The sequence below is a fragment of the Eleginops maclovinus genome, chromosome 1 (genome assembly GCF_036324505.1).
Source record: "Eleginops maclovinus isolate JMC-PN-2008 ecotype Puerto Natales chromosome 1, JC_Emac_rtc_rv5, whole genome shotgun sequence".
NCBI classification, from domain to species: domain Eukaryota; kingdom Metazoa; phylum Chordata; class Actinopteri; order Perciformes; family Eleginopidae; genus Eleginops; species Eleginops maclovinus.
Genome location: NC_086349.1, coordinates 27118486 through 27128124, shown reverse-complemented (window position 1 = coordinate 27128124; position 9639 = coordinate 27118486).

Genomic DNA, 9639 nt, shown 5'->3' with positions numbered 1-9639 from the left:
TTAATTTCATCATTTGCTCTCCTGCAGGACTGACAGGCTGCAGGCTGGCATCCCTCAGGGGAGGAAACATCCCGACACCGCTCTTATTTTGAAAGGTCGACTTTAAGACGAGGCTCTCCGGTTGCAAAAATGTCGAGTTGACCCCAAAATAACAGGAGTGGAAAATGCATTTACTCTCAGACTGGAGAGGCACTCATCCTAAATACTGACATTGTACCTACACTCCTCCTGCAGCAGTTACATATTTTCCATGCAGTGGTTTTCCACATCCTCAAAAGCCTTTTTTTTATTAACAACTCAAAGGTATTCAGTTGATTGTGATATAGGAGTAAAGACACCAGAACAGGTTCCCATTTAAGAAGCTGAAATCTGAGAATTAGACCTTTATTCCTCCTAAAATTCACTCAAACCCCCACATTAATTGGCTGATGTCCGACCTACAGGATGCTTGTGAACCTCATTCCAAACCCAGTTTCTGTTTGCCTGTTTGAAAGCAGTACCTCTCGTACAAAACTGGATCAACACAACCAATTGTTACAGTCAGTATTACCGGATCGCTCAGACCCATGAGGTCCCTCAGCTCCTCCTCCCTGTCAGGCCTGTTTCAGGGTCACGCCTCCTCACTCCTAATGAGGCAAAACTGCTGTAATTACGATCACAACCCCCCCGAGCGCTCTGCCTTCTGCAGGACGAGGACAGCTCCTGTCCTGCAGTAACGTCTCAGTGGAAAATAAAAAAGGACGGCCTACAGACAGCTGCTTCACCTCAGCTCACACACTGCGACCTTTCACCTCTGGATAAACTGGATAATAGAGTGTCCATCCCCACCGTGCGCATGGTAGTATAATAATCCTTTTCTTAACGAGGCATGAGTGAAATGTAACCAGGTCTCCATAACATACATTTTATAATTCTGCAAAATCACAAACATGCGGAATGGCCACATATCATAATACTGAAGGTCTGCCTCCACCATCAAGAGTAAAAGTCCCATTCATTCATTAACTAAAAACAAATCAATCGAAGTGTATTTATAAAGCCCCATATCACCATATCACACATTACATTTCTCTCAGTGGACTTTACAGTTTGTACTGAATACGACCCCCTCTGTCTTTGGCCCCTCATACACCACAGGTAGTCCAGATGCTGGAGAATGCATGTGTCTATAAATAAGGAGATGATGAATCCAGGTGGATGTGAACAATCCTGAGGGGGCCATCAGAGAAGTAGTGAGGAGAGCGTCAGGCAGGACGACAGAGAAGCGTATTACTAAAGAAAATGAACATGTAAAATCTGCAAAGCAACAACAATATATGCACCTGAAACGCAGAGGGTTGGAAGTAGCAAGTTGCACAACATGTAAATACTCAGGTTTAAGTTCATTTTCACGACCCCAGTACTCTCAGGTTTCTCCTCAGGGTATTTGCACCACTGACACAGAGGATGTCTGCAGAAAACAACCAAGAGAGGAGAGTGTCAACAGTCCCAGAAACAGACACACACAGTGGTATCTCACGGATAAAGTGCTGCCCCCTGTTGGTGGATCTGGACACTACAGCTCCTCCTGAAGCGGGCCTGTCCCACACAAAGCATCACAAATATATAAATAGTCTTTCTAATAATCAAAACAATCCTGTCTGTTTGGATGAGCTGCATGGTGGTGTGTGTGTGTGTGTGAGTGGAGGTATTCCCACATAATGTTATAATGTGCCATCTGTAGATTAAAGAGCCAGTTCAGCTTTTTGTTCAAAACTCTTTTTCTTTCAGGCATCCAAATACAGCTGATTGTTCATCAGTTGAATAGTTCATTTTTATGCTGCTTAGTTCTTTTTAAATGGAGATTTGACTTTTAAAGGGCCGCTCGTCTTCAGGTGTATATCAGTATGTAGAGTCTCGACTTTAAAGAGTCCTCTCCTGCTGATGTTCAGGTGTATATCAGTATGTAGTGTCTCTACTTTAAAGAGTCCTCTCCTGCTGATGTTCAGGTGTATATCAGTATGTAGTGTCTCTACTTTAAAGAGTCCTCTCCTGCTGATGTTCAGGTGTATATCAGTATGTAGTGTCTCTACTTTAAAGAGTCCTCTCCTGCTGATGTTCAGGTGTATATCAGTATGTAGTGTCTCTACTTTAAAGAGTCCTCTCCTGCTGATGTTCAGGTGTATATCAGTATGTAGTGTCTCTACTTTAAAGAGTCCTCTCCTGCTGATGTTCAGGTGTATATCAGTATGTAGTGTCTCTACTTTAAAGAGTCCTCTCCTGCTGATGTTCAGGTGTATATCAGTATGTAGCGTCTCTACTTTAAAGAGTCCTCTCCTGCTGATGTTCAGGTGTATATCAGTATGTAGAGTCTCTACTTTAAAGAGTCCTCTCCTGCTGATGTTCAGGTGTATATCAGTATGTAGTGTCTCTACTTTAAAGAGTCCTCTCCTGCTGATGTTCAGTTGTATATCAGTATGTAGAGTCTCTACTTTAAAGAGTCCTCTCCTGCTGATGTTCAGGTGTATATCAGTATGTAGAGTCTCTACTTTAAAGAGTCCTCTCCTGCTGATGTTCAGGTGTATATCAGTATGTAGAGTCTCTACTTTAAAGAGTCCTCTCCTGCTGATGTTCAGGTGTATATCAGTATGTATAGTCTCTACTTTAAAGAGTCCTCTCCTGCTGATGTTCAGGTGTATATCAGTATTTATTTTTCTCATACTGTCTGTGCTGCAGCACCTCTTTTCACCCTCTGTCTGAAACCAGAGCCCAGTCAGCTCTGTTGTGATTGATCAACCGCTTCGAGATGTCCCGCCCCTTAACCTATCACGTACAATGTGTTGGAGCGCTAGCCAATAGGAGCGCGAGTGTTACATGGTGATGTCACTAAACAAAGGAGTCCAATGCAGGCATTTCCGGCGGGGGGTGGGAGAGAAACACCCCTGGAGGGACACAGGGATTTGAGCCTTTGCAGACCGTTTACATGCACTAAAAGCTATAGACCACACACAAAGGGCTCTTTAAATAAATTGAGACAGCAACGGACTTCAAGCGAAGTAGCAAGGATGAAAACTAACAGCACACATTTCACATAAACCGTAAAATGATCCCGGGGTGTCTGCATGTCGGGGCCTGGGGTGAGGTGAGGGGTGGGGTGAGGGGGGATGGGGGTGTGAGCATCGGGACGGCCAGGACGAGAGCCGGGAGACGACATAATGGGCACAGTTGCCATGGAAACACAAGCGGCCCAGGCACATCATGGCAACCGGTAACTAAGTAACAGGAAACGACGGACCATGCAGGGCGATGAGTCTGGTTAATCATGAAGGGGGGGGGGGGGGTGGAGATAAGGGCCCCACACACACACACACACACACACACACACACACACACACAGACACGTGCACTGGAGTGACTCTGGATTAGTGTCAGTGTGAGACTCCTCTCCATTTTCTGTGTAATTCCATGAGGGGGAGTACCGGAGCAAACACTGAAGAGAGGAGACATTAAACTGAGAATAAAACACAGAATGAACATTCAAAGGTAACACCTCATTATTGAGGATCTCTCTGGTTATGTTTATAAAATTTGTATTGTTAGTATTAATCATTTTGTATAACCATGTAAACACGTTTCTTATTTTTACTTCACTTTTTTAATTTCATCTTGCTTTGCAGGCCTTGTAACCATTTCATGTCTTAAAATAATAATAATATATATAAAACAACAATTAAACTCAAGGAATAAGTGATTAAAATTGGGGGCCAACACTCCAGTGTGGCATACCTGGGAAGGGGTCGAGCCTGCGTAGATCTTGGTGATCGTTCTCCGCCACTGAGCCGTCTCAGACGCTGATAAACACCAAGAACCAGAGAGAAGAGGAGGAGGAGACTGAAGCTGCACAAACTTTATATTTTAGGTTTACAGTTTATATTGATCAACCATAAAGAGGCACAGAAACACCTTCACTACAACAGATCCAAACTGACTGTCACTGAAAATCTGAAATAACTGGACACCTACAAGCTGAAACAGTTGCATTGCTTACTTCTGAAAGTCCAGCGGCTGTGGTGGCTCGGTGGTTAGAGAAGATCATTGAAGGTTGAAGGTTCAGCTCTTACTTGAATTGGTGGTGTTTCCCTTCTTTAACTCCTCAGAGGACTGTTTCTCTAGAGAGTCTCTTATTGTGAAAAGTCTACAAACAGCCTGAGAGAGGATGAAGACGCTGAACGTTCTTCATCAACCTGCAGAGAAACGAAGTTGACTGAAACACATTGTCCCTGAAAAACATTCATACATATTTACAAAAAATCTGACAATGATTGCCTTTGTTTTCTGAATCTGTTCTCTCCAGCAAGCTCAACTGGTTGGGAAAATGCTTAGTCACCTGAAGGCCACAGGTTCAAATCCTGAAGAAACGGCACTGTGCTAAATATAAACACTACATATTAACGCTGTATTAGGAAACAACGCTTTAGAGGATGAACAGAGTGAAACTCATGATAAAACTGAGGAATGGATTACACATGTTAACTCCTGATCCGTCACAGATCCTGCCAGGTCTTCCAGGTTACTCCTTACTTCACACTTGCAGCCCCCCCCCCCCCCCCCCCCCCCCCTCACCTGCAGCTGGTTCCCCTGATTACCTGCAGCTCTATATAAACAGAGGTTACTTTCTGCTTTACAGTCAGCTCTTCTGCCTGATTCAGACTCCAGTTCCTCCTGGTTACATTTACATATTGGAGTTAATATTCATTGGTTGAATTGTGCTTTCTGCTCTGTGCCTCCAATACAGTGTCTTTTATTTCCGATTAAAACAAGGATTTGGCAACACATTTTTTTTTAGATCTTACCAAAAGTGCTTTCATGTTCTTTAATATCAAAATGTTCAGAATTGACTTTTTATCTCAGAAGTCTCACTTTTTTATCCAAACATTTTTTGAGTGGCTTTTTAATATGGATGTTTAAAAATAAATAAACAAAGACAATATTTATACACAGACATACAAATAAATCCTGAAATAAAATGGAGAATAAACAAATACATATTCATACTTCTGGTATTTATGAATTATTGTATATATGTATTTCAATATTTATTTATTAATTAATTCCATTTATTTAGGTATTTGTTTATTACATTTTGTGTTTAATCTGCATTTATCCATATTGATAAAACCCCTGAAAATGTATACAAACACTATTGTGTGTATATTATTTGCTGCAGGTGCTTCACCCTAAATGTGGTGAATGCATTAAAGTAGAAGTTAATGTCTATAAGCCTCCAGTCTTTTCTATAGGTTGATTCCTGCGTGAGAGAAGTTGCATGTCCCTGTGGTCTGAGGGGCTCCGAGGGGCCCAGAGGAAACCCGGTTCCTCCACACAAAGGCAGAGTGTCTGAGACCCCGGGGGCCCCAAACCACGGCTTAATACTGCAGCTTATCTCCCTCACAACATCTGTGAACTATAGCAGAGAGTTCAGTGGAAACAGAGAGCCATAAACAAGTCAGAGTGTCCAGGAACGGACCGCTGGTGTCAGAGGAGGGAGAAGTACTCAGGTCTGGTACTGGAGTAAAAGTAGAAGCACCAGAGTGTAGGAATGCTCTGTTACAGTAAAACTCCAGCATTCAAAATGTTCCTCCAGTAAAAGTAGAAAGTACTCTCATCAAGTAAAAGTAATCATTCTGCAGATTGGTCCAAACTGTTTTTAAATGTGTAATTAGATGAAAGTAGAGACATTTTCTCAAAGACTGCCATACAATCTGACTAGTGGAGTCGCCCCCTGCTGGATGTCAGAGGTCATGCAGGTTTAAGATCAGATGGACCTTTATTGATCCCAAATTCAGGTGGTAGTACACATGACATTAATTCAAATTAAAGTTCAAATGAAAGAGACATAAAATAAATACAATCAATAGAAAATAATAAATAATTGAATTTAAATAAAAAATAGAATCAAATAGAAACTCTGATCAGGTTGATGTACGTATACAGATATGTTCATATTTAAGGCACTTCTGCACTGGTTGTGACATCTTGAGCTCCAGCCCTGACAGGAAGTGTGTCACAAATAAATCATTTGCATGTGCAGTTAATCAATCCCCTTATTTGCTTTGTATCCACCTGTGTTTGTGTCCTCCATCATGCCGATACTCCTCAGCAGTAATGGGCTTTCTGTGGAGCGACACACACTCACTCTCTGCAGCTCTTCTTCTCTGCTCCTGATTGACGCTGACATGCTTATAGTGCCCCCCTGCTGTGCACTGACATCCACTGTGCCATGCTGTGAGTCTCATCTGATTGCACCTGTCAGGCTGTGTCTTTAACCCCCCCCCCCTCTAAACGCTGACCTTTGCCTCTGTTTTTCTGCCTCTTTTCAGACTTCCTCTTGTTCTTCCTCCTGCACCGCATGGCAGTCTCAAAGAAAAGTCTCAGCACGTGTTGATGTGGAACTAGGAGATGCCTTTCCTGCAGAAAATGTGTGATGAAGGCTAAGATGTGTTCCGTTAAAAAGTTAAAGCTCAAATGCATCTCACTGCACTGCTGGAAAACCTGGCAGAGTTAGAAGCTGTACATTACCCAACAAAGTACAAAATCAATGAGTTAAAAATAAAAACAACCACAATAATAATACATGTAATCTATGAAGTGCTTTTACACTAATTAAAAAGTAAATAATAATAACAATAATACTGAAGCGCTTTTACACTTTTCAATACAAAATATTTCATTCAATTTTTACAAAAATCAAAGAGGGAGCAATGCATTGCTGGAAACAGAAAGTCATTTTAAAGCCCTATGTAGAGCCTTAAAAAGAGTGAAAGAAGAAATGCATTATCCTTTAAAAAGCATCAACTTTGCCTTCTGCAAATACTGTTATTTTACTGACAAACAACAGGAGTTTGCAATAACTCGGAGAACAAATCTTCTCAGAGTGAAGGCAGTGAGTCCCATTTCGATCCAACTTATTTAATAAATTCAGAGCATAAGGCCGGCTTTCTTGCAGTCAACAGATCCCAAATCCAACAGAGTGTCAGTTTGTCTTCTCGGTGACTTTTTGTTTGGTTTTGTCTCCAGACGGAGCGGCAGCTGCTGGATGAGCTGTCCTCACAAAACACAAACTCAGAGACTGACTGCTGAACATACTGCAGCTTTGAGCAGCTAAAGACACAGATATTGGTGTATTTAATATCTGCAAACTCTTTGTTTGTCATCCTTTTTGTTTGGCTTTGCTCCAATTTACCGTCCTGGGTTGTTTGTTGTGCTTTTATCCAAAGCAAAACAACATCTCCCATGAACATTTTGCACAACAGCTGCTTAACACAACAGCTGCTTAACACAACAGCTGCTTAACACTCATGTAATTCCAAGGTTCAGGGGTTTTATTATCAGATTCACAGTAGCTACAGTGTATGGCAATGGAAATCTTAGGTCCCGAGCTCCTCCAACAATGCAACATATTACAAATAGGACATAAAACTAAATAAAAACACGAAAATAATAATATCAATAGTGCAAAAGAAACAGAGTAGTTTAAATTAGAATAGAACAGTGCAGGTGATGTTGCTGGTCTATTAGTAGTGCAGATGAAGTACGTGTAAGAAAAATAAACACAATAAGCTAAATAATGCAGAGAATGTTGAAAGCTAATATATGTAATGTAAGATTAAATATCTTACAGTGAAATACAGTTGATTCACATTCTATCATGTGTTTCAGCTGCTGTAATATATGTCTATATTTCTGTTGCTCTAGTATATCGGTCTATTGTGTATCCTTATGTCCTTTCTACTGTAGATATGTATATATATATTTCACGGTTTTTAATCTAACAAATATAGCCCTCAGTTTAATGGGTATTTGCTTCCACTATTGGAGCAAAAGCTGATAGTTTTCCCTGATTTTTGCTTTGTGATTCTGTCCTTTTTACTGTTTTAGGCAATCGATGAAAAGCCGTTTGAAGCTCAAAGTGGGTGGATTCGGCCTTACGGTATATTATAACACCTTACTGAACTTTAGAATTAACACTCTCATGCTTGTGATTTAGTGTTTTAAATATGTTGGTTGAGTAAAAAGTTGTGCGTGGGACTGGACAGTGTTTCTGTCGTTAAATTACTTAAATTAATGAGGTGACACAGTGAGTCATTGATACACCAATGATCAATGTGGGGGTTAACCTAATTTTCAATGCTCATGAGACTCTGTCCTGGGTAAATAAAGGCTAGATTATGAAATAAAAACACGCCTTTTATTCCACGAGAACAAGTGCTTTCTCAACACTTTCATTCAGACCAGAGGAATTTATGGTGGCTTTTCTTCCTCCTTTTGTCAGCATGGTTACTATTAAGACTCCCAAATTCCTCTACCTGACCTCTGAACCCAACACATGATGAACTTATAAAGCAGAGTATCGATCTCTTTATGGATGTTTTACCTTTTTAATAAGATTACACACACACACACACACACACACACACACACACACACACACACACACACACACACACACACACTTTCTCCACCAGTACACCCTCACTGAGCACCAGCCACATGGAGGAAAGTGAACACTTTGATTATACGGACACTGGGAGGATGGGCCCGGAGCAAACAAAGCCCCCACACCCTCACAACGACCCCCGTGACCCTGCTGTAGGCGAACCCAGAGTGGATCTACTCACCGCAGAGTTATCTTCATAATGACATCATAAACACACATTCAGGGACCATTCGTTGTGTTCTGTATTAAAGCCATATCTCACACAGTAAGAGCATTTTCACATTAAGGGTTCCACTGTCCATAAATAAATACGGTGGTACGATGAACGTCTGAACACACAGCCATCACAGTGAAGCCTTTTGGCCTCATCTCTAACCATTAACTCACATTATTATTATAGCTTGAACATAAATTCAGACACACACATTAACCCCTGACCTCCTCAGTGACTCTCAGTAGCCTCCTTTCTAAAGCTCACATATGACGGAGATGGGAAACGTTAAAGTGTATGCTTCTAATTATTGTATTATGAGAAAAATCCAATATAAAGACGTGCTGTCCATTGAAGTTACAATATATGATATGGATCAGGAGTCAATGGGTCACATGACATGGAAGCTATTGATAAAAACTGAAATAATCGTCTATTAAAATATTTTGGTATACCAATTGATGACAGCAACCTGAAAAGGTGTGCCACATAGGACAAATGATATATTTTTGTATCATAATATTAACAATTATGGATGGTATTGAATAAAATATTAGTTGTGAGGTATTTAAATGGTAATTTATTTATGGTCGACTTGCTGAGTCTTTTAAAAATGCTAGTGTTTTGCTATAAATGCCAATCCTAATACCAGGCTTATAACCAGTATTGTATCATAACCGAAGAGCGAGGCTAATATTTATTGCGGTCGTTAAATTGTTTTTATTATCATGTCAGTTAAGACCTGGAAACAAATCCTGACATGTAACTGAGCACGTCAAATGTTGTTTTAAGGGTCTAACTGACTTTAGGATGATAACAAATAACTTTAATAATTCAAATGCGTGCCTTAGGAGTTTACAAAGGGCTTTACAGAACAAAATAGACACTTAAAACAGGCATACAGAGACAGTTAAGTAGGGTGACCAGATTTGAGGTGGCGAAAAAGAGGACA